The 26,119-nt window shown below is 49.5% G+C and overlaps 1 protein-coding gene across 3 annotated transcripts in view; it reads right to left on the bottom strand.

Moving 5' to 3' along the window:
* RPTOR (regulatory associated protein of MTOR complex 1) overlaps positions 1–26,119 on the bottom strand; it is a 411,960-nt gene that overhangs the window by 172,154 nt on the left and 213,687 nt on the right. Inside the window, exon 1 of one of the 3 annotated variants that reach the window (XM_074389042.1) lies at positions 1,975–6,505. The exons of the other annotated variants lie outside the window; for them this stretch is intronic. The gene's annotated coding sequence lies outside the window, so the exon portion shown is untranslated. Of the gene's footprint in view, positions 1–1,974; positions 6,506–26,119 lie in introns of those variants that run through there. 3 annotated transcript variants of the gene reach the window in all.

Genomic DNA, 26,119 nt, shown 5'->3' with positions numbered 1-26,119 from the left:
TTCCCACTAAACATACCATTTCTTTTCACAGGCGGTTGCGAGGGCCTCACTTATTCTTGTCTGGGATATAGGATGGCCTTGTGGCAAACCCGTAAAACTCAATTCTTTTTTTTTTTAAAGGTGATTCTTTTAAATTACAAAGAACCAAATGCTGACATGACCCGTCATTATATATCTTTCTTGTCATCCAACTTGTTCTTTCTATACGAAGATGCCATGTCCTTGACCCCCAACCTTCCCCTACATCCCAGAGTTCACTGTGTCAATTTCCACGCACATCCACGGGGTGGAGCAGACACTGGCCAGCCAGAAACCAGCCGCTTCCTCCACAAACAGGGACAGGAGGGCGCTGCAGTGGCACCAAATGCTCAGCACTTGCTACTTAGCGACAACCCCCAAAAAGCTGACCTGATGTGAAACACGGCCCGGCGATTTGCTGGAGGACAGCACTGCTGAAGGCTCCGGGGCCGCCTCGGGCAGAACATTTTAGAATCAGTCAGTCCCTACAACCAGGACAAAAGTGTTGCCGCTGCAGAGCTCTGAAATGGAAGCACACCTGGCGACCTAGAGTCAAGCCCTGACTCTCTTCCAAAGTACGAGTGAGGGAAGAGCTCAGCTAGAAGGAGTTCCAAATGGGGCTGCAGGCCAAGACAAGCCACGCACACTCACAGCTCCTCTGCAACCTGACGACGCATACAAAAGACCCTCCAGCGTAGTGCAGAGGCTTCGCTGGAATAACGCAGACATTCATTTCTCATCTTCCCACAGCAACAGGCCTCTCCCTCTAAGGAGGTTTCTGGAAGCTACAGCTGGGATAGAAATTTAGTCAGATGGGTTGTCCAAGCCCAGTCTATTCAGATTTGACCTCAGGCATGGTTTTACTCCAAGTCTTGAAGAAACTGCCACATGTCTCAGCTGCTGCAGAGGTCCCACGCCAGACAGCAGCGTGGCAAAATGGACTCTTAAAAATATCTACGAGAAGGGGCCCTTTTTGAGTAAGTTCTGTGTATTTGAGACTTGGGAAGTTCTTCCTTGGAAAAATTTTGAAATCTTGTACTGAGTTCCTTTTCAGCAGCACCTGGTCCAACTCCTGTGGGAAGCAGGAACTGCATGGTGGCGAGGGGGAGATGTACTGTCTCGGGGTGGCAGCCAGGAGTTCACCCTAAGATTATGGAACTGAAGGCAAAGCTGAAGATTCTATTTGCCAGTTTTAAAAGTCCCTCTAAATTATCTTGTCAGTTAAAAAATTAATTAAAACAAAAAACTGAAATGCACACTCCTCCATCTGCCTGAGTCCTCACCCGACCTCCTAGCTCGGGCCACCCAGCAATGTCATCGGAGGATCTGAGAGAGACTCAGATTGGGGCCGCAATATCACCCACTCAGTTTAGATGTGTGTTATTTCCCTTCCTCTCCTGGTTCTGAAACTCACCCTGGCTGGCTAAGTGGCAGGGTGTAAGAACCCTCCTAAGACCACGAGGGGCTGAGGTGACAGGATTCTGGTGCATCTTAGCCAAGTCAAGGTGGAGGGTGGGACGTCAGAGAGGATCAGGAAAAATAACTGCTGGGCCCTAGGCTTAATGTCTGGGTGATTAAAGAATCTGTACAACAAACCCCTGTGACACAATTGTACCTATATAACAAACCTGCACTTGTGCCCTGAACTTAAAATAAAAGCTGAATTAAAAAAAAAAAAATCGCACACAAGTATAAACCCCTGACAACTGAGAGCACTGACTCAAACCCAGCTAGGGAAATCAGGGAGAAGGGAGAGTGAGGGGCTGGGACAGTCTGGCCCCGGGGCGGGGGTGGGGCAGTGGGGCGGCAGGAGCAGCTGAAGCCATCCTGCCACAGGCTAAGAAGGAACTTACTCTGTGACTCTTCAACTCAACTGATGTGTGTGCAAATTCCTAATATGTAAAATAAAGACAATCTAAAAATAGCAAACAGCAAAAATGTGAAAAGTATGTGTACCTCAGGTCACGGTTCCGCTCCGGCCGGACAGCATCCGTGTGCAGCAGCCATGCTGAGATGTCCCCCACCAATCCCCTCCAGCCTGGACCGCCTCTGACTGTCAGAGGGTGCCAGCAGCGCTTTTTTGGGACAGAGAAGTTCAGGATGTGGGCCGGAAACGAGCCCCTGCCTAAGCAGTTGTCGTCCTAAGCATTTAAATTGCGGTGGTTTCTGAACCCAATATTTCAAGTTAAGCAGACTTCGGGTCCATCCCTGTCTCTCACTAGCCCCCTTCCTCCTAACACCCAAGCTCCCCCTCTCTGCTCTTCTCCACTGACGGCTCCAATTACACTTAGGGAAACTGGAGTGCCCAGAGCACGATTCTGAGATTCATTGCACAACAGGATTTCAAGTGCTTGTGGCTGGGACATTGAACAAATAAGTCATCTGATATGAACCAGACTTTGGATCCAGCTGCTTTAGGGGCCGCGTGTCTGTGCCCACTCATGGGATAGAAGCAGACGGTCATGATGAGAACACCGCTGGCCGAAGGTGCCTGAGCAGAAATCCAGCCAGAGGCGTGGACAACGTCCACAGGGAGCTCCTTTCCCACAGCAGGTGAGTCGCAGCAGCATGGAGTCAGGTGGAGGAATGGAGCCTGGGTACCCCCGGCTCCGGCAGAGCCTGAGGCCACAGCAAAAACTGGGGGCTAACAAAGAGCACCCCAAGAACGGAGCTCACTCCCGGCATTCTGGTGGCAAGCGAGTGCATTCCAATTAATGTCCAAATGCAGACTGTGCTCTTCAGCGTGCTTGGCATGTTTGTCCAGGCACTCCTCAATGGGGTGGGCGTGGGAAACTCCGCCAAGAGCTGCTTCCCTTTGCCCACTTGCTGCTTCGATCTGCTTGTGTTCCTGGACTTCGGTTTCGACGCCAGGTCAGCAGCCTCCAGCCCGCTCCAGAGGGTCTCTCCCAACCGCCCGCGCAAGCACATGAACCCCACTGTGTGGAAGGGGCAGCCTGCCGTCACGGAATTTCACATCTCAGTGTTCACACAGGAAAACTCTGACTGCGACAGAATCTTGGACACCAGTGCACTAAGCACAGCGGAGGCACGAGTAAACCCACGTGCTGCTGTGCCCAGGAGCTCCCTCGCCAAACAAGTCTCTCTCTCTAGTTCTCCCAGAAGCCACGGAGGCGCCCACTTTCACAGGAAAAACAGAGCCTGCTGACCCGGCCAGAGCCCTCTGCGAGACACCGGACAACGGGAGGATGGGGATCGTGTCCTGGGACTGACGTCCATTTACCTTAAGGACAACTGTGGTGTTTCTACAGGAAGCTCGTATGGCGGAATGGAAAGGCAGTTTCTGGGAGCACACTCGAGCTCCACGCCGTGGGCCTAGTCCCGCAGGACCGACCGCTGGGGGCTGAGATGGGGCTGAGGACAGCCATGGGCTCAGAGGGTGCATCTCGGCCCAGGGCTGTGCTTCTGTGTGAAGGAACAGCGCGCTTCTCCAGCGACTATCGCAGGCACAAGCTGTGCGTCCCGGTTCTGTGCTGAGCCACGAAGACACGGTCTGAGCACGGCCAGTGCCCATCAGCACACAGGTGTCTGCTTCTCCTTCAAGACGACGACGGGCAGTGCACTCGCAGGCACCGCGCATCAGGCTGCACCAAGGTTCTTCTTTCTCCTGAAGTCTCGTGATTTTACTAGCAGGATCCCGAATCAACACTGAATTCTTTTAAGAGACAAGGCCTTGCCCCGCTCTGCCATGAGGGCTGGAGTGCAGCGGCATGATCTCAGCTCACCGCAGTGGTGAAGCCCTGGGCTCCAGGCCTCCTCCTGCCTCCTTCTACCCAGTAGCTGGTACCACGGACGCCCCCCGCCCCCATGCCAGGCTGATGCTTTAAGGGAAGTTTGGTACAGACTAGGTCTCGCTATGTTACCCAGGCTGGTCTCAAACTCCTAGTCTCAAGTGACCCTCCTGCCTGGGCCCCTGAAAACGCTGTGAGGTGTGTGAAAAACGTGATGAAGAAGAACACAACAGCATTAAAATGGAAGGAAAACTTTAGAAAGACTATTTCTTTGTGATTTTTCTAACTGCTGCTTTCAAAAGAGATGGGTAAATGACTATTCCAAAAGGTGCCAAGCACATAAACAGCTTGTGATTGTCCTTCTTCAGAGGTCCTAGATTGCATTTGGTTTACTTAGGAAGAACGTAGGATCAGGGGAGGTGGTTTCATATGGCCTGAACAAGGTTAATTTTGTATCTGACATCAAGTTTTATCTGTGATTAACATTAGGATCCTAATAGCTGCTCCCAAGAGAAGTCACTGGTCCTAGCACCTTGTGGTACAGAAAGAAAGAGTGATTCTGTGTGGTTTTAAAGTAATGTTGGTCATCTGATTAATCCATGGAAAACAATATTTTTCAGAGCTATTATATGATCATTAAACTAAAACAGCAAACTTTTATGGAGTAGATGCAAATCCACTCAGGTTTTGCCTTTTCCTAATTTAATTAGCTACATAAGGAAATAGCATTTTAACTAACCCCAGCCACGGATGCGCCCTGCGCAGACCCTGTGAAGCAGAGAGCTCCTTCCCTCTCCAGTCTCTGGCAGTCACCTTCGCTTTACACAATTCCAGAGGCATTCCAGCAGTCCATCTCCTCCTGCCATTACTGCAGAAGGCATTCTCAAAGTTAAAAATACATCGAAACGTCCAAGGTATGCTGACTTAAGGCGTCATCACACCGTTTACAAAAATTAGCTCACAATGCTTCAAAGGCCTCAACATGATAGCTGAAACAATAAAAGTGTGGGAAGTCAATGCAGGCATCAGACTCTATAACCCTGGATTAAGCAATGGCTTCTTAAATACGACACTAAAAGTACAGGTAACGGCAACAACAAAATAGATAAAATGAACTTCATCAAAATAACAAACTTTCCCACCTCAAAGGACACTATCAAGAGTTGGAAAGACAGCCCAGAGAATGGAAGAAGATACCTGCAAATCACCTGAGGAGCTAACACAAGGAATACGTGAAGAACTCCACAGAAAAAAGACACACTCAATTTAAAAACGGGCAAAAATTGTCTCTACAAAAAGACATTTCTCCAAAGAAGACATAGTCTCTACTAAAAGTAGAAAAAAAAAAAATGCTGGGTGTGGTAGTATGCTCCTATAACACCAGCTACCTGGGAGGCTGAGGCAGGAGAATCGCTGGAACCCAGGAGGTGGGGGTTACAGTGAACTGAGATCACGCCACAGCACTCCAGCCTGGGCTGGACTCCGTCCCCCTCCAAAAAAAAAAAAAAAGGTCATTAAGCACATAAAAAGACACCTAATGTCTATCAGATGGCTGGAATCGAGACATGTCAGAGACATTTTGTCTTAGTCCTGCTTCAGTACTCATGTTTTTCGTCGTTTTCAACCACATATTTAAAACTATCAGTAAGTTTGGAAATAACATGAAACCAAATGCTCTTTCCTGTCCCATCCTCCCACGCTGGCCTCCGCTCCCCCTTAACTCAGCACTTGGGTTCACCAAAAAGATTTGGTCCAGATGTCACAGTGGAGCCTGCTCTGTCTCTGGCCTTGTAATATTGGTCCTTTCTTGCAGTCACCTCCAGGACCCACAGGAGACAGTCTGTTCCCTACAATATGCAAAGTAAGGAATATTTTCTCTCCGAAAATAATGTATTGAAAATGACACTCTCATAGATGTGTGATTTGGTGCAGTGTAATCGGAGAAATCTTTTAGTAAAGAAGTTTGGCAGGGCCGGGCGCGGTGGCTCACGCCTGTAATCCCAGCACTTTGGGAGGCCGAGGAGGGTGGATCATGAAGTCAGGCGTTCGAGACCAGCCTGGCCAGCATGGTGAAACTCCGTCTCTACTAAAAATACAAAAGTGTTGCACACCTGTAGTCCTAGCTACTCAGGAGGCTGAGGCAGGAGGATCGCTTGAGCTTGGGAGGTGGAGCATGCAGTGAGCCGAGATGGCGCCCCTGCACCCCAGCCTGGGCAACAGTGAGAGTCTGTCTCGGAAAGAAAAAAAAAGTGTGGCAAACGATATCAAGAGCTATACACTTTGACCTACTGATCCTATTCCCGGAAATATATTCTACGTCCAAAATAAGAAAATATTCTTACTTTTTTCTTTTAAGACAGGGTCTCGTTCTATTGCTTCGACTGGAGCTGTTTTTTTTTTAAGAGATAGGGTCTTGCTGTGTTGCGCAGGCTGGGGTATAGAGGGGCAATCATAGCTCGTCATAACTTCAGTCTCTTGGGCTCCAGTGATCCTCCCGTCTCAGTTTTCCATGTAGCTGAGATTACAGGTGCACATCCCACGCCCAGCTAAGGAAAGGTTATATGTACTGCAAAGATGAATAAGGAAAAACTCCTTGCAAGCACTGTGATTTTTAAGAAAGAAATGATTAAGTAATAATCTATAAATGTGATGGAACATGAAATTTGGGATTAGTAGCAATATAAAATAAGTAATCTGCAAATTTGAAAATGATACAAAATATATGTAATTTCCAGATAAGCAAAATTATATGCATATATGGAGAAATGTATGAAGAATATGGAATAACAAAAGCAGTGGATTCTGGGTAATTTTTCTTTCATTTCATTGTTTACTATTATAATATTGCTTGTGCAATAAATTAAAAGATAGCAAAGGCTCCCTTGGGGGTTCTGCCCATGATGGGTATTTCTGGGTCATGTGGCTTGAGAGCCAAAACTGGGGGCTGTGTGTTTTTCATCCCTATGCCCAGCAATGCTGCACCCCCGACGGGTCGGGCATAAGCCAGCACTTCTGAGCTGAAAATAAACGTGATCTTCGGTGGGAACCAGGGCCGACTGCCCCCTGGCCGCTGCTGCACGTTAGACCTGTCAACATTCTCAACTAACCCTTGAAGCATCTGAGAAGAAAACAACTCAAGAAGCCTAAAATCAAGGTAAAGAAAAGAAAAGCCTGGCTGGGTGTGGGGTGCACACCTGCAGTCCCAGGGCTGCGTTAACGCTGAGGCAAGACGATCGCTTGAGGCCAGGAGTTTGAGACCAGCCTGGGCAACATAGCAAGACCACTACCTGGTAAAAAGAGAAAGAAAGACTAAGAACGAGTCCAGGGGAAAGTCTCAGGAAGAAAGGAGAAAAACAGCACAGAGAAAATGGCTGGAAACAAGAAAGTCAGAGTAAAAGCCTGCAGAAAAGGCTCTCCATCTTCTCCACGGCAGGAAACAGGTGCTCCATCTTCTGGTTGAAGCAGTGGCTGGAAGCTCACCCAGCACAGGGCACACAGCCCCAGGCCGGGCTCGTGGGGTGGCTGAGGGGCCAGACTTACACCCTGAGGGTGCAGAGAGCAAGACAGCAGGGGATGGACAGCCACAGGCCCCGGAGCCGAGACAGGAAGGTGCGGAGACCCTGGCAGAGTGCTCCTACACACAGGCGACCCGTGGAGCAAAGTGCGTTTTAAAGCAAGCAACTTAATTACCCGAAAACCTTCCATGTCCGAGGGGCGGAGAAAGGGAGGGAGGAGTGACTTGAGGACAGACACTGTCTGCATCCTCCGTGATTTCTCTGTGGCGTCTCACGGTCCCCTGCACACAGCCAGTCCTCGGCAAACACTGCAGGACTGCACACTGCCAATGCTACTTTACACAGCTTTGCCGGGGCTGCCCCGGTTCTGTCCCTACCGAAGGCTCTGTAAAGTCCCTGCAGGAAGCTGGTTCTCATGTAAAGCACGGCAGCACATCAAGTGAGGCGATAACACCTAATGACTTCAGCTCATGCCGGTGAAGGCAGGCAGCACGGAATAGTGAAACGAATACAGGATTTGCGATGAGAAGACCCAGGCTCCGGTTCGGCTCTGCTGTAAATGAGGCTGTGCAGCCCGGGCGGCCGCACGCGGAGCATCTGGTGCCTTATCAGGAGCACAGTGATGTTTTACGCATTACGTCTGCTTTGGCGAGTCCTGGGTTATTAGCAGGAGCAAATGTGACACCATATGGGAGAATACTCTGTGGACTGTGAAATACGATACAATTCATACTTAACAGCTTACGGTGGCGGCTTCCACTTCCAAAGCACTTTCCCATGCGTTTCCATGCTGCCTGTGTCACACGGGAGGGCCAGCATCACCACCACACATGTGTTGTGAGAACTGGGAACTTCAGCGGGGTAGAGACGGGACCAGCTGGCGTGCAGACTCCCAGAGGCCCTGCTTTCTCAGGAGGTCACAGCGCCCTCCAGTTGCACCCACAGGATAGGAGCCTCTTAAAAACTTGAGCTATTTCTAATCAGCACAATGGTTAGTGCTTCTTTCAGTGAAGAAACAGAAAAATCCGGAGTGATGGTTGACATTGAAGCCTGACTCAGCCTGTCCTTTCTGGTAGCCCAAGAAGAGGGCTTATTCAGGATTCCGCACCGCAGCCCACGGGACAGGCCAAACAGCCCTGCCTGTCCACCGGGAGCTGTCTGGAGGGAATCTGAAGCCGTCGACGTCTGAGACAGCTCTGCTGCGCAACAGAACACGGTGAATGCAACCAGGCACCAAGCGTTCCTCTTCCAGAGAGAACAGTCTGCTGGCAATGCCACAGTGACTACGTGTCCCCAGCAAGGCGACCCATCAGTCCCACCAGCCTGCCCAAGCACCTGCCTGGAGGAAGGCCTGGTGCCAGAGGAAGCAAAACCAAATCACATACAGGAGCCGGCCAGCTCAGGAGGCTGCAGGGCTGCCTTGTAAACAAACAGACCGGCCAGGCATCCGTTTGTTCCAACCAAGTCCTCGGTGTGAAAAACGCCCCCAGTGGCCTGCCTTGGAGCAAAGCGCAGGCACAAATCAAAATAAAGGAAGGGCCTTTCCAACAAACTTCAAGTCCAACAATTGGCAGGGGAGTGAGAAAGCAGAAGAAAAACGGACCCATAAAAAGCAGAGACATTTTAAATGACTGCTTTCCCATGTGCGCACAGAATATACTGCTTCAACAACCAGGGTGGATACTGAGACCCACTGCCAGCGGCGCTGTTTACCAGAGCGTGATGTAGCTGCAACTGCGGTCTGCAGAATCTCGGTGGGAACAGAGAGATCCCCACTAGCTGTGTCTCTAACACGGCACCTCTGGGCTTTGGGGACAAACTGCAGGTGAAGTGACAATGTCCAGGGCCACACAGCGCCTGCCTGCCTGTCCCGAGTGTGGGGCTGCTGTCCTCGGGCGGCCCTGGGTCGCTGGCTTTCTCTGACGGGAGAGACTCAGGACAACTCTGTGCCTCCCAATGTTACAAGTAAAATTTTCATGTGCGTTTGAAGACATGTCCTCTCAGCAAGGCGGCGTACTTCTACAGAAGGGTGCGGGGCACGCGGACGGAGCGGTGGTGGCCGCCGCACACCTGACAAGGGGGAAAGGGGTACTCACGTCTGACGGGGGTTGTCGCTGCTGCTGGGTTGTCCCCGATTGGCCGGGGTTAGACCGCACCAGCTAGACTAATCGCAATGGCTATTTTAAAAAGAGCAGGGGTCCAAGCTGGAGTGGCAGGGTGGGTGTTTTGGCGGGAAGGATGGTTACAGGCTTGTCAGAGCGGGTAGCCAGGGGAGACCAGGTGGCCGGGATGAGTCAGGATGGAGGGGGGAGGGGGCAGATGTGAACTACTGATGAACCGATGGAGAAGGTTGTTTACTGAATTACAAGGAAGTTAAACTTTGTTAAAACAGAGATTTAAATCAGAGAGCTGAACATACTGACATACCGATTCTCTGAAGAGAAACTTAACACCAATGTCCCCCGTGCAAGTGCATTCCACCTGCAGACACACAGCTCTCGGAGAAAACCTGATTTTACAAGCTCTGCATGTATTAAGCCGCTTCAGTGGTGACGAGGCGGAGGGAGAAGGTGATGAAGAGCAGAGCACTCAGGTCAGAAAGGCTGGGTTCAAATCCCAGTCCTGGCCCTGCCCCTGCACAGCCTGGGCGAGGTCACGCCTTGGCTGCAGGATGAGGACAACAGGTCTATAAAATAGGCATTACTGAGATTTAAATAAACAAGAAACCTTAATATGTACCGGGTACATAATAAAAATGAGGTACACAGTTTGCTCGTTAAGAAAGACGTTTGCTCCCAAATTCGGTCATGACCTCACAGAGCTGGAGCTGGCGCGTCAGTGAATGAAACAGGGTCCAAGCCACTGGATGAGCCCTGTGGCTGGTGGGGCCATCACACAGGAGAACGGGGCAGCTGCCTCTCAGGTAGGCACCGAGGATCAGGTATGTGGCGGGTGGTGGGGGTAGGGGAAGAGACCAGGGCTGTGTTGGGAGAGGCCTGGGGAAGCGGCAGCACTGGTGGTCCCTGCTGGACGGGGGTGAACCCAGCACCACTCAGGTCGAACGACAGTGGGGGTCCAAGGGCTGTCCAAACAACCGGGTCTTCAGAAAAAAGTTGCTAGGATTGAGTTCTGGGATGTGATGTTAGGGAAGCCAGTCCAAACAAAGATGTCCATTTACTTTTTAAAGGCAGCCAAACAGCGGCAGATGAAGGCCGGTGATCAGATGTCCACTCTGGCCCATGCGGTCTGCGCACTCATCCACTGCCCTGCTACTCCAGGAGCCTCCACACCTCTTTGTGCAGAAATTAGTGTCGGGCCTGGAATCCCAGCCCTTTGGGAGGCTGCAGTTGGAGGATTGCTTGAGGTCAGGAGTTCAAGACCGGCCTGGCCAATATAACGAGACCCCGTTTCTACAAAATATTTGAAAAGTTAGCCAAGCGTGGTGGTGCGAGCCTACAGTCTCAGCTACCAGGGAAGCTGAGGTGGGAGCATCACTTGAGCCTAGGAGGTCGAAGCTGCAGTGAGCTGTGATGGCCCTGCTGTGCTCCAGCTGGGGTGCCCGAGCGAGAAAAGGGGCAAGTCAGATCCAGCAGCGACAGCCTCCCCCATGGCGGGGGGGCGAGGCCCAGACCGAGGCGTGGCAGTGGCTGGCTGAGGGACGAGAGGGTTCAGAACTCTTGGAAGCCGCCCACTGGCCTCTAGTCATCCCCACCCACCCAGGTCAGAATGGAGGCAGAAGGGTTTCGTGTGCCATTCCTAAAGCTTCTTAGGAGATGCCTTCCTTCCATTATACTGAAACACAAGCAAACACAGACCACCAAGGTGAACGCCTGGGGCTGGGAGTGGGAAGGGCATTCCAGGTTGAGGAGCCCCGATTACAATGTTGAGGGCTGGACAGGAAAGGCAGAAAGGCTTGGGAGGCACCTCCTTCTGTCACGTCCAGAAGCTGAGCTGCACCCGGAGGGCAAGACCTAGTCAGCGAGGCCCAGGAGGGCCCGTGGGGGCGAGTTCTGCTGTTGGGATGGGCGTGGCCTCTGGCTGGGGTGGGCCTTTGGTTTCAGGCAGGTGAGGTTCACGCAGGCCTGTATAACAAGGAAAGCGGGAAGCCTGGCAGAGGGAGAGCTGGAAGAAGGAGGGATTATCACAGCGGGGTTCGTGACCATGTCAGGAAAGGGACTGCTGGATGCAGCTGCAGTTTCTCACAGGCAGAAGAGGGCCAAGAGCACCACGTGGGAGAACGCACGTCCAAGTGCAGGGAGAGAGCTGGCCAGAGTGGGAGCTTCAGAGGGGCAGCCGCAGACCCTGCGCGGGGAAGGAGGTGGTGGAGGGGTGTCCCTTGCTTCAGCTCCACAGAGGAGTCTTCAGGGGCAAGGATCAGGAACAGGCCAGTGAGGCTGACAGATCGGAAGGCAGGGATCGACTCGACGGTCCTGGGCAGAAGCGAGCGATGATCTCCACGGCTCTGGGAGAGCTGCTGAGTGGCAGGAATGCAGGGGTCTGCTTTGGGCTGGGAGGGGCAGCGCGTGGCGTGCGCTGGGAGAAGCCGGGTGGTGACAGCAGCGCGAATCAGACGCGCCGTCCGAGGGGAAGACACACGATTTACGGAAAGAGGCCGCTGGGTTTAGGTCAGTTGCTGTCTGTGCTTCGCTGTTGGTTCTGATGGGGACATTTGAGTCCAGATATTTGTGGATGGGAAGGCTGAGGGCGCTAACCGCAGTGTGTTTTTCCTCTTACAGAAGGCGAACAGCCTGGCTTCTTAAACGGTCACAGAGAAGCTGTATTCACAACCAACGATATCGTTATCCTTAGTTTAAAATGCCAGGGACAGACAGACCTGTCCATCTGCTCGTGCCCATCCGCCAGCCACCGCCATGTCTGGCTCCAAGCCTCACCCACGCAGGGGAGCTGCCCCTGCTGAATGCAATTTGCTCCTCTCTGTCCCCAAACACCCTGGGCACCTTCCTCAGGAGAGCCCGGGCCACACTGCTGCTGAGCTAGGACCATGTCTTCTCAGCCAGACTTTAATTTCCCAGAGGGTTGCTATGCTGTGAAGGCAAGTCCCTTCTAAACTTCCCGTTGGAACCGAGGACCCAATGTGACAGTGCTGAGAGGCAGAGCTGTAGACGATGGTCACATCCCAAGGTGCCACCGTCCTGAGTGGGATTTCAGCAACCTTATTTAGGGTGGGGGTGCTGGAGGGATTAGCTAGCCTCTCCTGCCTTCTGCCCTGTGAAGACGCAGTGATCCTCTTGGGAGGACATGGGGAAAGGACATCACCTCGAATACAGAGAGCAGCCCTCACCAGACACCAAACCTGCCGGTGCCTCGACCTGGGACTCCAGCCTCTAGAATCGGGAGAAATCACTCTCCGTTCTTTATAAATTACCCAGCTTCAGAAGTCCTGTCCAGCAGCACTAGTGGGCTGAGACAAGGTGGAGACCCCGGGTGGCTGGCTCTGCAGCCCGGCAGCCCCTGCGGCAGTTCCCACCATAAAGCAGGTGCTGCCAACAGAAGAAATCCCAGCCGAGCTTTGTGGTCACAGACCCCGCCCTCCCTCTGTGTCCCGGTCACCATCCCTTCCCTCCAATGCCACACTGGGGTCCTGGTATAGACGCATCTGGGACTCTGAGCAGGTCAGGGTGAGTGCCTCACAATGCCTTTCTCCACCTCCTCTCGCTGGTGCAATTTCACTCTTTGTAGGGGAAGGTAATGAGGACACCCCAACAGCAGTGACGCTGCCTGCATCCAAGGCACGCAGAAGGAGTGTCCCTCCTCTCTCCTCTGTCTCCCAGAAGAGCACCGTTGAGAGGGAGCGCCTCTCCCTGAAGACCCTCTTTTCCTGGTGCGCAGGACCGTGTCTCATAACCTTCATGTCTTAGGTGTTTACAGACCACCTGGAACAGGACAGGCACTCAGAACGTCTCACTGCACAGAGTCCATTCGACTGAGAATAAGCAGCACTAGGGCTGTTCCAGTGACCGTGCTGACAGCACTTACAGCCAGGTTTAATCCCCAGTCTCAGAGTGCACCGAATCCAGGTTAAATCATCCTGAATAGACATACACAACAAGATTACTCAGAAGTATGATAACGAGAACTAAAGAAGAGGCTGACATCTCCTGGATGGATTCACACCATTTACAACAAGGCTGGTGACACCATGCCCCCACCCTTACGGGTCTACATGCCAGCTTGCTTCTGGCGTGGGACACTGGGTCGCCCTCACACAGGCATACATGATGGCATGACTCTAGTGTGGACCACCACACCACCCTCCCACGGATCTACATGACAGTGTGGCTCTGGCGTGGGACACGTGCCACCCACGTACAGGTCCACGTGATAGCACAGTTCTGGCCTTCCAATGACGATGCCATCAAGAAGCATTATGGATTTGATCTCAGCACAAGTACAGTGAGAATGGAAACGGCTTCTGCAATATACTGCCCAGGTTAGCACAGGTCAAATGATCACTCTTTTATATACGAAAGGGCCATGAATGCCTACTGTTAAACATGGAGCTGGACGCACTGACAGCTTCTGCACGCAAGGTGACCTAACGTCGCTGATTAAACACGGAGGCCTGGGCATGCTTCACCACATAAATCAGACAAGAATAACACTTCCACTAAAATGCCCAGAAGTTGAAGAAGATACGAATAGGCAAATAAGTAGTTAACAGGTCATCGTGTGACAAATGCGGTATCATTCAGCTGTTCAGTAGGGATGATTTCAAACAGGCACTGAAGCCAACGTGGCACATGGTGATGACGGCATCAAAACAGGAGACAACAAAGGACTTTCCTCCCATTAGACATGGACAGTGAGGAGGCCTGCGCACTATTTCACCCAAGCTGTGTCCTAGAATTAGACGAATAACTCAGTAGCTACAGGAGCCCCACGGTGGCCTGAACTGCATACGGTCTTAATTCTTTTCTGAATGCTCCTTTTCTGTCAAAAGAATACTGTGTAGATGTGCCGCCCTGGAGTCCTCCAGACACATCACACACAGATGCATTCAAATTCTCACAGAAGTCCTCGGGATTCACTAAGCGGCCTACTGAGATCCCCTGTGAGACAGTGTATTCCCCGGTTCTCCTGTTAGGCATAGGAGAAGAGAAACCATGAGCTGAAAGTAAATGACCAGAAGGAGGTAAGTCCCAACCAGAACCAAAAATACCGAGACAAGCCGCTCTTTCAAAACATTAACATGTCCGGGCCCAGTGGCTCACACCTGGAATCCCAGCACTTTGGGAGGCCAAGGCATGCAGATCATGAGGTCAGGAGATCGAGACCATCCTGGCCAACATGGTGAAACCCCGTCTCTACTAAAAATACCAAAATTAGCTGGGCGTGATCACGCGCACCTGTAATCCCAGTTACTCAGGAGGCTGAGGCAGGAGAATTGCTTGAACCAGGGAGTTGGAGGTTGCAGTGAGCCGAGGTTGCACCACTGCACTCCAGCCTGGGTGACAGAGCGAGACTCCCTATCAGATATATAAATAAATAAATAATTCATGTAACACTTTTTCTTAGGGAAATAAGCTGATTTTTAAAAGGCCATAGGTGCATAAACTTTGGTCAGGTTAGTCAATAGTTAGGCGGTAATCTTGTGAACATTTTCTTAGCTTTTACCATTACTAATTACACTGAACCTTGGAACAGCAATTTAATACGGTCAGCCGATATTTTAAAAATTCACAAAGGTTGTCTGTCTCCTCTGTTTCATCCATGTGACAACTTTGTGAGATTCTGGGTGCCCAGAAGAGCTGCTCGTGGGCTCTCACACGTCGCACGGATCATTGTCTGTGCTTGTTTCTCCCCCACGTCCCCCACCCCACTCAATAACCCTAGTTCATTCCAGCTGCCAAAACAAAACACCACAGACTGGGCAGCTGGTAAACAACAGAAACGTGCTGCACAGCCCCAGAGGCTGCGGGTCCGAGGCGGAGACGCTGGCAGGTCCGGGTCTGCTCCAGGAGGGCTGTGTCCTTTCACGCTTTCGCCCGAGTATATGTGGAAACTTTAAACGTTTACACTGTTTTGGGTTTAACTACTGTTTTGTGCTATAAATCTAATTCTGTTTCTTATTTTTTTCACTCAACACTATACATTTTAAAACATAAATCAACCTCAATGGGGTGCAATTTGCATATAGTAAAATGTGCCCATTTTAGGATGACAGTTTGTCGCATTTAGCAAAACCGTATCTCTGTGTAAGCACCACCGGGGTCCCCAGACAGGACATTCCCATCACTTACCCTGTTTCCACTCCGCCCCTCCACCTGGCCCTAACCACCCCTGCCGTAGTTGGGTTTTCCTGAGAGCTTCATGCAATCATAAGCCGTTTACTGTTTTGATTTGTCTTCTTTCACTCAATATAACGCTTTTGAGATTCATTCATGTGTGTGTCCAGAGTCGCTCCTTTTTGTCGGTAAGTAGTAACACGCTGTGTTCATACTTACCCTGAGACGAGTATTTAGGGTGTTTCCAGTGTGAGGACACCATGGATGCACTGCTGTGAAGGTTCGCAGGCAAGTCTTTGTGTGGACACGTTTTCATTCCTCTTGAGCAAATATGAAGGGGTGGAACTGGCGGCCTATGTGCTCTGTGTATTCTGAACTTCACTGGAAACTGCCACCCCATTTCCGGAAAAGCGTGGACTGTGCTGCCCTCTCTCTGGCCACGTGGGAGGGCTCCGGCTCCTCCACTTCTCGCCAACACACGGGGCACCTTCCAGGTGTCTGCCAGCCATCTCCGTGTCTTCTGTGTAAAGCATCTATCCAGATCATTTGGTCATTTTGTAAACACTGGGTTATCTTCTTATGAATATATTTTTAAAATTCATTATATATTCTGAATACAGATTTGTCTGACACATGTACTGTAAATCTTTTCAACCATGTGTGGCTTGTCTATATATTTGAAGTGTTTATCAAATGTATCAAAGTGGAGCCGGGCGCAGTGGCTCAAGCCTGTAATCCCAGCACTTTGGGAGGCTGAGGCGGGTGGATCACGAGGTCAGGAGATCGAGACCATCCTGGTCAACACGGTGAAACCCCGTCTCTACTAAAAATACAAAAAATTAGCTGGGCATGGTGGCACGTGCCTGTAATCCCAGCTACTCGGGAGGCTGAGGCAGGAGAATTGCCTGAACCCAGGAGGCGGAGGTTGCAGTGAGCCGAGATCGCGCCATTGCACTCCAGCCTGGGTAACAAGAGCGAAACTCCGTCTCAAAAAAAAAAAAATGTATCAAATTGTAGAAGTTTTTATTTTTTGAGACAGAGTCTCGTTTTGTCGCCCAGGTTGGAGTGCAGTGGTGTGATCTCAGCTCACTGCAATGTCCATCTTCCAGGCTCAAGTGATTCTCCTGCTTCAGCCTCCTGAGTAGCTGGGATTACAGGCACCCACCACCATGCCCGGCTAATTTCTGTATTTTTAGTAGAGATGGGGTTTTGCCATGTTGGCCAGGCTGGTCTCAAACTCCTAACCTCAGGTGATCCACCCTCCTCAGCTTCCCAAAGTACTGGGATTACAGGTGTGAGCCACTGAGCCCAGCCCGAAGTTTTTAATTTTGAGAAACTTTACAGTCTTTATATCATGTCTAAGAAATCATAAAAGTTTTCTCCCATGTTTTCATCTAGAAGTTTTACAGTTTTTCCTTTTACATGTAATGAGAGCAGAAGTTAACTTTGCTGTATGGTGTAAAGTCAGGATCCACATTCCTCCTCCCGTCGGTTGTGTGGACCGCCTGCGGTTCCGTCGCCACATAGAGTCCTTCCGCCATCGAATTAACTCGGTATTTTTTCCCCAAAATCAGCTGATTATGTACAGGTGAGTCTATTCTTGCAGTCCTGAGATAAACCTTACTTGTATAAGGTTAACGCATTACATTTCCGATACGTTGTTGAATTGAATCTGTTAGGAATGCTTCCATCTCTGTTCATGAGGGATCTTGGTCTGTGAATCTGTTAGGAATGCTTCCATCTCTGTTCATGAGGGATCTTAGTCTGTGAATCTGTTAGGAATGCTTCCATCTCTGTTCATGAGGGATCTTGGTCTGTGAATCTGTTAGGAATGCTTCCATCTCTGTTCATGAGGGATCTTGGTCTGTAAGGTTCTTTGATCCCTCCTTTTTTTCCTTGAAAAGTAATTATCTGATTTTGGTTTTCAGGGTATAGTCAGCTTTTTAGAATGAGACAGAAAACATTCTGTCTTCCATTATTTTCTGAAAGAGTCTATAAGAATTGGTATTATTTCAATCTTAAAGGTCTGGTAGAATTCACTAGTAAAGATAACTGGGCTTGGAGTTATCTTTGTATGGTCGTTAAAAAGAAATTTGATTTCTTTGAGGGATATATCCTACCTAAATTTCCTTTTTTTTTCCTTATGTCAGATTTGATAACTTGTGTCTTTCACAGAATTCATCCATTGCATCTAAGATGAAGAATTTACTGGAATATGGTCCTTCATGGTTAAAATGATTCCCTTATTCTCCTATTATTTATTAATTTTCGTTTTTGGAGACAGGGTCTCTGTCGTCTAAGGCTGGAGTGCAGTGGTGTGATCACTGCACTGCTCACCACAGCCTCGATGTTCCCGCCCCACCATGAGGTGATCCTCCCACCTCGGCCTCCCAAGTAGCTGGAAGTACAGCATATGCTACCACACGAGTCATTTTTGTAATTTTTGTAGAGATAGGGTTTTGCTATGTTGCCCAGGCTGGTCTCGAACCCCTGAGCTCAAACGATCCACCCGCCTTGGACTCTCAAAGTGCTGGAATTACAGGTGTGAGTCCCCAGACCTGGCCCGTATTCTCCTTTGAATGTCTGCAGGGTCAGTAAGGATGTGCCCTCTTTCATTTCTGATGTCGGTCGTTTGTATCTTACTTCTATTTTTCTTGACCACTCTAGAAAGTTTTAAGGATTTTAACGAACCTTTCAAAAACTATCAACCAGTTTTACAGATTTTCACAAATTTTGGGATTGATTTCTAATCTGTTTATTTTTGCTCTTCTTTTTTATTATTTATTTTCTTCTACTTACTTAGGGTTTAATGTATTCTTTTTTGTTCTGGTCTTAAAGAAAAGCGTAGACCATACATTTTAGGATTTTCTAATTAATAACTATAAAATGCCATTACATTTTGAGATCAATTATGGCTTGTATATGAATACCTACTTCAGTAATTCTGCCTGTTTCTTTCCCTAGTGGCAGGAAGAGAGCGTACAGTGCACACCTCTAGGTGGGCCTTTGAAAGCATTTCTATACAGCACTAACAAAGCAAAAGGACTGCCAACTAAACAGGTGTGTCCAGTGTGAAACACACATGCTGGGACCAGGCGTGGTGGCTGGAAGATGGGTCTGTACCTCAGGTGTGTTCAGTGTGAGACGCACACGCTGGGTCAGGTGTGTTCAGTGTGAGACGCACACGCTGGGTCAGGTGTGTTCAGTGTGAGACGCACACGCTGGGATCAGGTGTGTTCAGTGTGAGACGCACACGCTGGGTCAGGTGTGTTCAGTGTGAGACGCACACGCTGGGTCAGGTGTGTTCAGTGTGAGACGCACACGCTGGGTCAGGTGTGTTCAGTGTGAGACGCACACGCTGGGATCAGGTGTGTTCAGTGTGAAATGCACACGCTGGGATCAGGTGTGTTCAGTGTGAAATGCACACGCTGGGATCAGGTGTGGTGGCTGTAAGATGGGTTTGTACCTCAGGTGTATTCAGTGTGAAACGCACATGCTGGGATCAGGCGTGTTCAGTGTAAGACGCACACGCTGGGATCAGGCGTGGTGGCTGTAAGATGGGCCTGTACCTCAGATGTGTCCAGTGTAAAACGCACACACTAGGATCAGGCGTGGTGGCTGTAAGATGGGTCTGTACCTCAGGTGTGCTCAGTGTGAAATGCACACGCTAGGATCAGGTGTGGTGGCTCCTGTCTGCAATCCCGGCACTTTGGGAGGCTAAAGTGGGAGGATCACTTGAGCCCAGGAGTTCAAGGATGCAGTGAGCTATGACTATGTCACTGCACTCCCACCCAAGTAAAAGATAGAGACCCTATCTCTATTTTTTAAAAAAGGACCAGACGTGGTGGCTCACACTTGCAATCCCAGCACTTTGTAAGGCTGAGGTGGGAGAATCTCTTGAGCTCAGGAGTTCAAGACCAGCCTGGGTGACATGGTGAAACAGTCTCTACAAAAAACACAAAAATTAGTTGGGTATGGTGGCATGTACCTGTAGTCCCAGTTACTTGGGGGGCTGAGGCAGGAGGATTGCTTCAGCCTGAGAAGTTGAGGCTACAGTGAGCCACGTTCACACCACTGCACTCCAGCTTGGGTGACAAAGCAAGATCATGTCTCAAAAAAAAAAGTACATGCTAGAATCAGCGAAGTATGTGAGGCAACCCTTACTGTATACAGACCATTACAAATGTGCACATTCCTTCTGCTGGTTACCTAGTTATCTTGTCTTATTGGGGGTCAGGAATGCTAACACTGTTTCAGTGCAGAGAGAATCTCTGCCTTCTTCCCAGCTTTGAGGGGAGACGTCTCCATCTTCTCCACTAGGCTGCTTTGCTGAAGACCGTGCTGTAGCCTTTAGCAAATTAAGTCAGTCGTGGTAACGTCTACTTAGACATGACAGACGTAGATGCACAATGATCTCCACTTCCTCCAGAACGCCTCCAAAATGAGAGAAAAAGAGCAAGCCGAGGATGGAGAGCCCCAGGAAGGAAGTGATGGGACATGAGAGAGGGGTGGGACACAACCACAGCTCAGGCTGTCGGCTCAGGGGCCCAGGGGCCCAGCTCAGAACCCTGGCTTCACCAGTCACTCTCCTGGCAACCTGAACGTCCTCATCCTGAAAGCAGCACTAACGCCAGTCCGCACCACGCAGGCGTGTGGTGGAAGAGGAGTTCGTTAGCGGGCAGGCTCCAGTGAAGCGTGACAAATGCTAGCTACTGTTATCCCTGTCATTGCAAACTGGCGACCAGATGTAAGAAACCGCTGAACAAGCAGTGACTCAGCAGAGGTGAGGGAAAGGCAGCCTTAGACCTGGACGGCGCGAGGTCAAAATGAAGCACTCCGCACACAACGCCTGGTGTCGGACGGAAAGGATCCGGCTCCCCCGAAGGAAGAGCTGAAAACCTGCGAGGGGTTCAGAGGCCCTGGATTCCTCTTCCCTCACTGGCAGATCGCTCGGGAAATGAGGCGGAGACCCTCTGGACGCAGAGATGTGATGGACAGCTTAGGGGTGCCTGTATCTTCCAGACTGGCTTTCTTCAGTTTGCTCTTCATCTGTTTACTGCATTTTCCCCCTGGCTCTTTAAGGCAAAGTTAATTTTTCTTGTTTTTAATCTTTGTTTTCTGACTAAATATTAAATCCTCTCCTGCTTTGGCTACACACACCCCACAGACAGGAAATGTGCTATTACTAACATTTGGCTATGAGTGTTTTATCAGTTTTATGGTATTTCCTCTTTAATCCAAGGATTTTAAGGTTGTCGTTTTCAGACTTTTGTTGAAGCTGCCCTTTCGTCACGGAGTTCCAGCTTCACTGTGTGTGGTCTGCCGCGGAGTTTATATGATGCTGATTCTTCCAGATTCCTGAAGTTTCCTTGCAGTGAGGTACATGATTGATTTTTGTACGGTCCACATATGTCTGAATTCCCTGTTGGATATATGGTCCTGCATGCCTCTATGAGGTCTGGCTAATTCATCCGGTCCCTAGTTTATTCCGCCTGCCTTTTACGTGCCGGGTGTCTCTGTTATCTAAGCACGTCTTTGATTCATCTACTTCGATGAGACTTCAGTTCCCATCTTCCCTATTTCAAGGTCATACTGTCGATGCACACGGAGTCAGGATCAGTATATCTTCTTGCTCTCCTGTTTCTACCACAATAAAACATTTTCCTTTGCTCCTTTCAGTATTTTTTCTCAGATTCTGCCTTGACTCATATCAGAACTGGCCACCTCAGCTTTTTTTGGTTCACATTTCTCCTTTTTCAGTCTTTGATTTCCAACCTTTGAAATGTATGTTCTTATTTTTAATTTGTTTAGAGACGGAGTCTCGCCCTGTCACCCAGGCTGGAGTGAAGTGATGCAATCACAGCTCACTGCAGCCTTGAACCCCTGGGCTCAAGTGATCCTCCTGCCTCTGCTTCTGGAGGATCTGAGACCACAGGTGTAGGTAAGCCACCATGCCCAGCTAATTTTTAAATTTTTAGTAGAGACAGGGTCATGCTATTTCGTCCAGGCTTAAATGCCGTGCTTTAAATTTGTGTCCCGTGGACAAGAGACTGCTGTATCATGATTTTAGCCAACACGGAATCGCTGCCTTGTGAGAGGGGAATTCAGATCATTTTCAGTGACACCTTTCTTTTCAAACATTTCAGCCATCGTATCCTACACTTCCTATTTATATTCACTAAGCTTTTCTTTCTCCTTTTCCACCTTTTCTTAGAGAGAAGAAAATGTTCTTTCCTCAGATACTTGAACTTTTCTCTGCCTCGCACTTTCTCCCATTCCCTCTAGTTCCTTTGGTGGGAATTCCGCAGACAAGCTTCCCAGCTTCCTGGTTTATTCTTGGCTCTATCTGTAATGTTGCTTTTCAATCCATCTCTTCAATTATTTCATCAATTATATTTTTTTATACTCAATGCTTCCAACTGGTCTTTCTTCCTGTTTCTTCTTCGTATTTCCAATTTTCTTTTATCACTTTGAATATATTGATTATTGGATCACTTCTCTCTTCACAAGGGCGGTGGTACGAACTCTTTCCTCCCTCTTACCTTTCTTCTTTCTGAGTCCCAGACACAGTCCAGCAGGATGTGCTTATCAAGGGCAATGGGAGGGGAGCCAGAGCCCTCAGCCTCGCCCGAGCCCCGGGGCCCTCGCCTGCTCCACTGTCTCCCCTGGCCTCACCCCTCGCCCCCCACCCCCATGGGGACCCAGCCACCTCAGGGGACCCACAAGGTCTCTGGCAGTGCTGCTGAGTGGGCTCCCTCCAGGATCCATCAATCTCGCTCTCTCCTGTGGCGCCCGAGGACGGGGTTCAGCCGGGGAGCCAGCAGCCCGTGCCACGCCGCCTGCTTCAATTCCCTTCTTACCGCATCCATCAGATGGTTTTCACATGTCATCTCTTTAAACGGGAGCTCTATTACAATATATTACGATATTCATCTTAATTGAGTGTATGTCGAAACACTGGAACAGTGAGAGAACACTGTCTAGTTTGGGAGAAAAATATTTTCCTTAGGGTGAGCACATGACAAACCTTGGAACCTGAAAGCCTGTGGAACTTGCCCAGAAGCCGCCAGGGGGACGGTGTGAGATCCGTGATACCGACACTCTGCGGTGAAAGCCATTTCTTCATACATGAATTCCAAATTAAACTCGCCTACTACTAAGGTCTAAGATACACAGTGGGATACTATAAAAGACCATTTTATTCAGTAACGTGTCCCTGTTACTTCACCCTCTGGGAGGACCAGTGAGCTCCTCTCCCTTCACACAGACACAGGAGGACAAGATCCTCTGACTCAGTTGTTGAAAGAAGCAGAAAAAGACCCAAGAGCACTGAATGGGCAGGAAAAAGTTTGTTCTCTGGCAAAGCAGGTGTATTTCAGAGGACTCCGAGAACAAATGGTTAACTCTATCATCAAAACCACAAGAATTTATGTTTCTAAAGGTAATTCTGAATGATTCTGGGCTGAATCATCAAAAAAAAAAAAAAAAAAAAAAAAAAAAGCAAGCGTCACAGCAAATGTCTGACATGAGACAGGTGCTGCACACCGCTGAGCCTGGCCAGAGAGCGCGAGGCTGAGCCTCCACCCGACCCGTGCGCCAGGAGACCCTGCATCCTCCGTCTCCTGCAGGCAACGCGGGAGCAAAACTTTCCACGCTGACAAATACACAGTAATATTCTGTCATTAACATTTACACGCCCGGGAATCCCTCAACTTAATTGAAAGAAAGAAAATAAGTTTCTTGACCTCTATTCAATCCAAAATAATGTCTATCATTTTCATTAATAGACACAGATTGCGCACGCAGCACAGTGCAATAGGCATCAGTCTGTTTTACAGCAGCTCCCACAGCAGATCTGGCCCCCCTGGGTTATAATTTCCCCTGGTATACAAATAGACCCACAATAAATCTAAAATGGTATTGTGCCACTCAATCAAAGAGGTAGAAAACAGCCAAGGGAAAATATGTATTTTGGATTCTTACACTATATTGATGTCTATGGTGAGTAAGATAATCATTTATATGGAAAGTAATGTCATTGTTCATTTTGGAATTACTGAAGTCAGTTTCTGAAAATGAAAAAGACTGAGGCAAAAATGAAAAAAAAAACAGCAACTAGAGAGCAATGTCTTCCAACAACCAGTTCATCATCAAATAAGATTCATAAACATCCCTGCCACTGAATACACATAAACGCATTTTGTACAAATGAAGCGAGGCTGTATGCTGCTTACCCAGTGCACTCCATTCTTCAGCAGCTATGCTGGCATAATGAGGGCCACGTGCCTAGAAACCGTTCTCTTATTGACATAGGAAAGAAGAGAGGGATGGAGGGAGGCCACCTTCCTGAGCGTCACCCTTCTGCAGGTTACCTGCCCCGCGGCAGGGCGCACAGCCGTCATCTGCAGCCAGATCCCAGCTCCCTTTTCTGGAGCAGGAAGTTCCAAGTTACAGCTCCTGGGCCAAATCTGGCCAACTGCCTGTGTTCTTAAAGAAAGCTTGACTGAGGCCAGGTGCGTGGCTCACACCTGTAATCCCAGCACTTTGGGAGGCCGAGGCGGGTGGATCACCTGAGGTGAGGAGTTCGAGACCAGCCTGGCCAACACGGTGAAACCCCATCGCTACTAAAAATATAAAAATTAGCCATGTGTGGTGGTGGGTGCCTGTAATCCCAGCTACTCAGGAGGCTGAGGCAGGAGAATTGCTTGAACTCAGGAGGCGGAGGTTACAGTGAGCTGAGATTGTGCCACTGCACTCCAGCCTGGGTGACGAAGTGAAAAAAAAGGCAAGCTTGACTGGAACACAGCTGCACTCACTTGTTTACATATTGCCCATGGCTCTTCATGCTGCAACAGCAGACTTGGGACTGTCTGGCCCAAAAAGCCTGACCCATGTGCCTCTGCCCCTTCACAGAATGAGGTCGTCAACACCCAGAGGATGGCTGCGTGGAACTCCCCCACCTTCATACTCCTGCTGCCTAAATCCTGAAGCCCTAGGCTCTGGCTAAATAAAACATGGAACTTCAACACAGTGAAAGAGTAAAATGATATTTGCTAAGAGCCGTTAACGATCCAGGATAGGGAACTCTAGTATAATGCTAAGGGTTAAGTATATGAAATGGTAAATTCTGTCCACTTACATCACTGCGAAATGTACATGCATGAAGAAAGACCGACAGGCAATACATCAAAAAGGGAACACTAGTTGTCCTTAGACGGTAAAATCTTGGATACTTTTTTCTACTTTTAACTTTTTAGTAAATTTCTGAAAAGAATGCATATTTCATTTTTAATTAGAAAATAAATTGGCTTTTAGAAATGAAAAAATAAAACCGTAACCCTAAAAACATACGTAATTAGTCTGACAAACTATCACACTCTTCCATTAAAACCAAACCAAACCAAACCTGGTGGTTTTTAACTTGGCTCACACAAAGCTACACGCTGAACCTGCTAATTCTTTAATGAATACAGTCCCAGACCACTCACAGGCTACAGCCAGCCAGCAAAATGTCGTGTGCAACATTTTCGGCACCTCGATGTGCAAGAGAGCAGCAGACTGTAAGAGAGCCGCCCCTGCGACTCCGCTCAGTTGCTCCAGGCCGTAGTTTTCTGACGGCCACTGTCGGCAAGCGTGGCATATTGATGCCCACATCCCGCTTAAGGGAACTGGATCAGATTGCTGTTCACTGCACTTCCTACTAAATGCTTATTTTAAAAATCTGACTGTGTCCTAAAAGGATCTCAGCTGCTACTGTGGTAACGCCTTGTGTCTTGGTAGAGAGAAAAGGCATTCCCTAATCAGAGGGCAGGCACCCATTTCAGAAACCATGAGGCCAACAGCCCTCAGTACGAAAGCATGCTTCTTCGTTTTTATTTTTTTTAGAGATGGGGTTTCCCTGTGTTCCCGGGGCTGATCTCAAACGTCTGGGCTCAAGTGATCCTCCTGCCTCAGCCTTCTGAGTAGCTGGGACTACAGGGCGCACAGCCACGTCTGGCCCAGGAGTCTTTAGGAGTGCTCAGCTGTGCGTGGAGGGAAGCCAGGTCCCAAGTCCTTCCCACTCATGGCAGAAGAACACGGTGCCCGAGAGAAACCCATCAACTCGATGAAATGCACTGGGTTTGGGACAGGCACGCTGGGGTGGGGCAGCAGGGACGGCGCGGAAGGCAGAGGTGCCATTTGTCTTATTTGCTCACTCCCTCCCTGCTCCTCCACCCACTTGCTGCCTGAAAACTTGCAGAAATGCCCCAGAGGGTCCCACGAAGTACAGCATCCAGCCCCGAGCGGGCAGGGTCTAAAGGCAGAGCTGGGGCAGCGCTGAGTCGGGAGTCGGGACACTGAAGCAGTCGTGCGGAAAACCCGGAGAAGGGGACGGGAATGTGAGTGGACGTGAGGCCTGTCCCACTGCAGGGTCCACGTGCGTCTCTGGAAGCTCCAGCCTACAGGCCCCCGGGGGATTTTCCAACTTTCTGCCCTCATCTTTACCAGCTCAAGACTGCACTGATATGATAACACGGCCTAATTATCTCCAAGGTCTCCCTACCATCACTTGGACCCTCTTCCTAAAACACGGTTCTTACTAAGTCATTTT

This window comes from Saimiri boliviensis, chromosome 17 (assembly GCF_048565385.1).
Source record: "Saimiri boliviensis isolate mSaiBol1 chromosome 17, mSaiBol1.pri, whole genome shotgun sequence".
NCBI classification, from domain to species: domain Eukaryota; kingdom Metazoa; phylum Chordata; class Mammalia; order Primates; family Cebidae; genus Saimiri; species Saimiri boliviensis.
The sequence above is the reverse complement of the archived record's forward strand: the minus strand, read 5'-3'. Positions and strand labels throughout refer to the sequence as shown.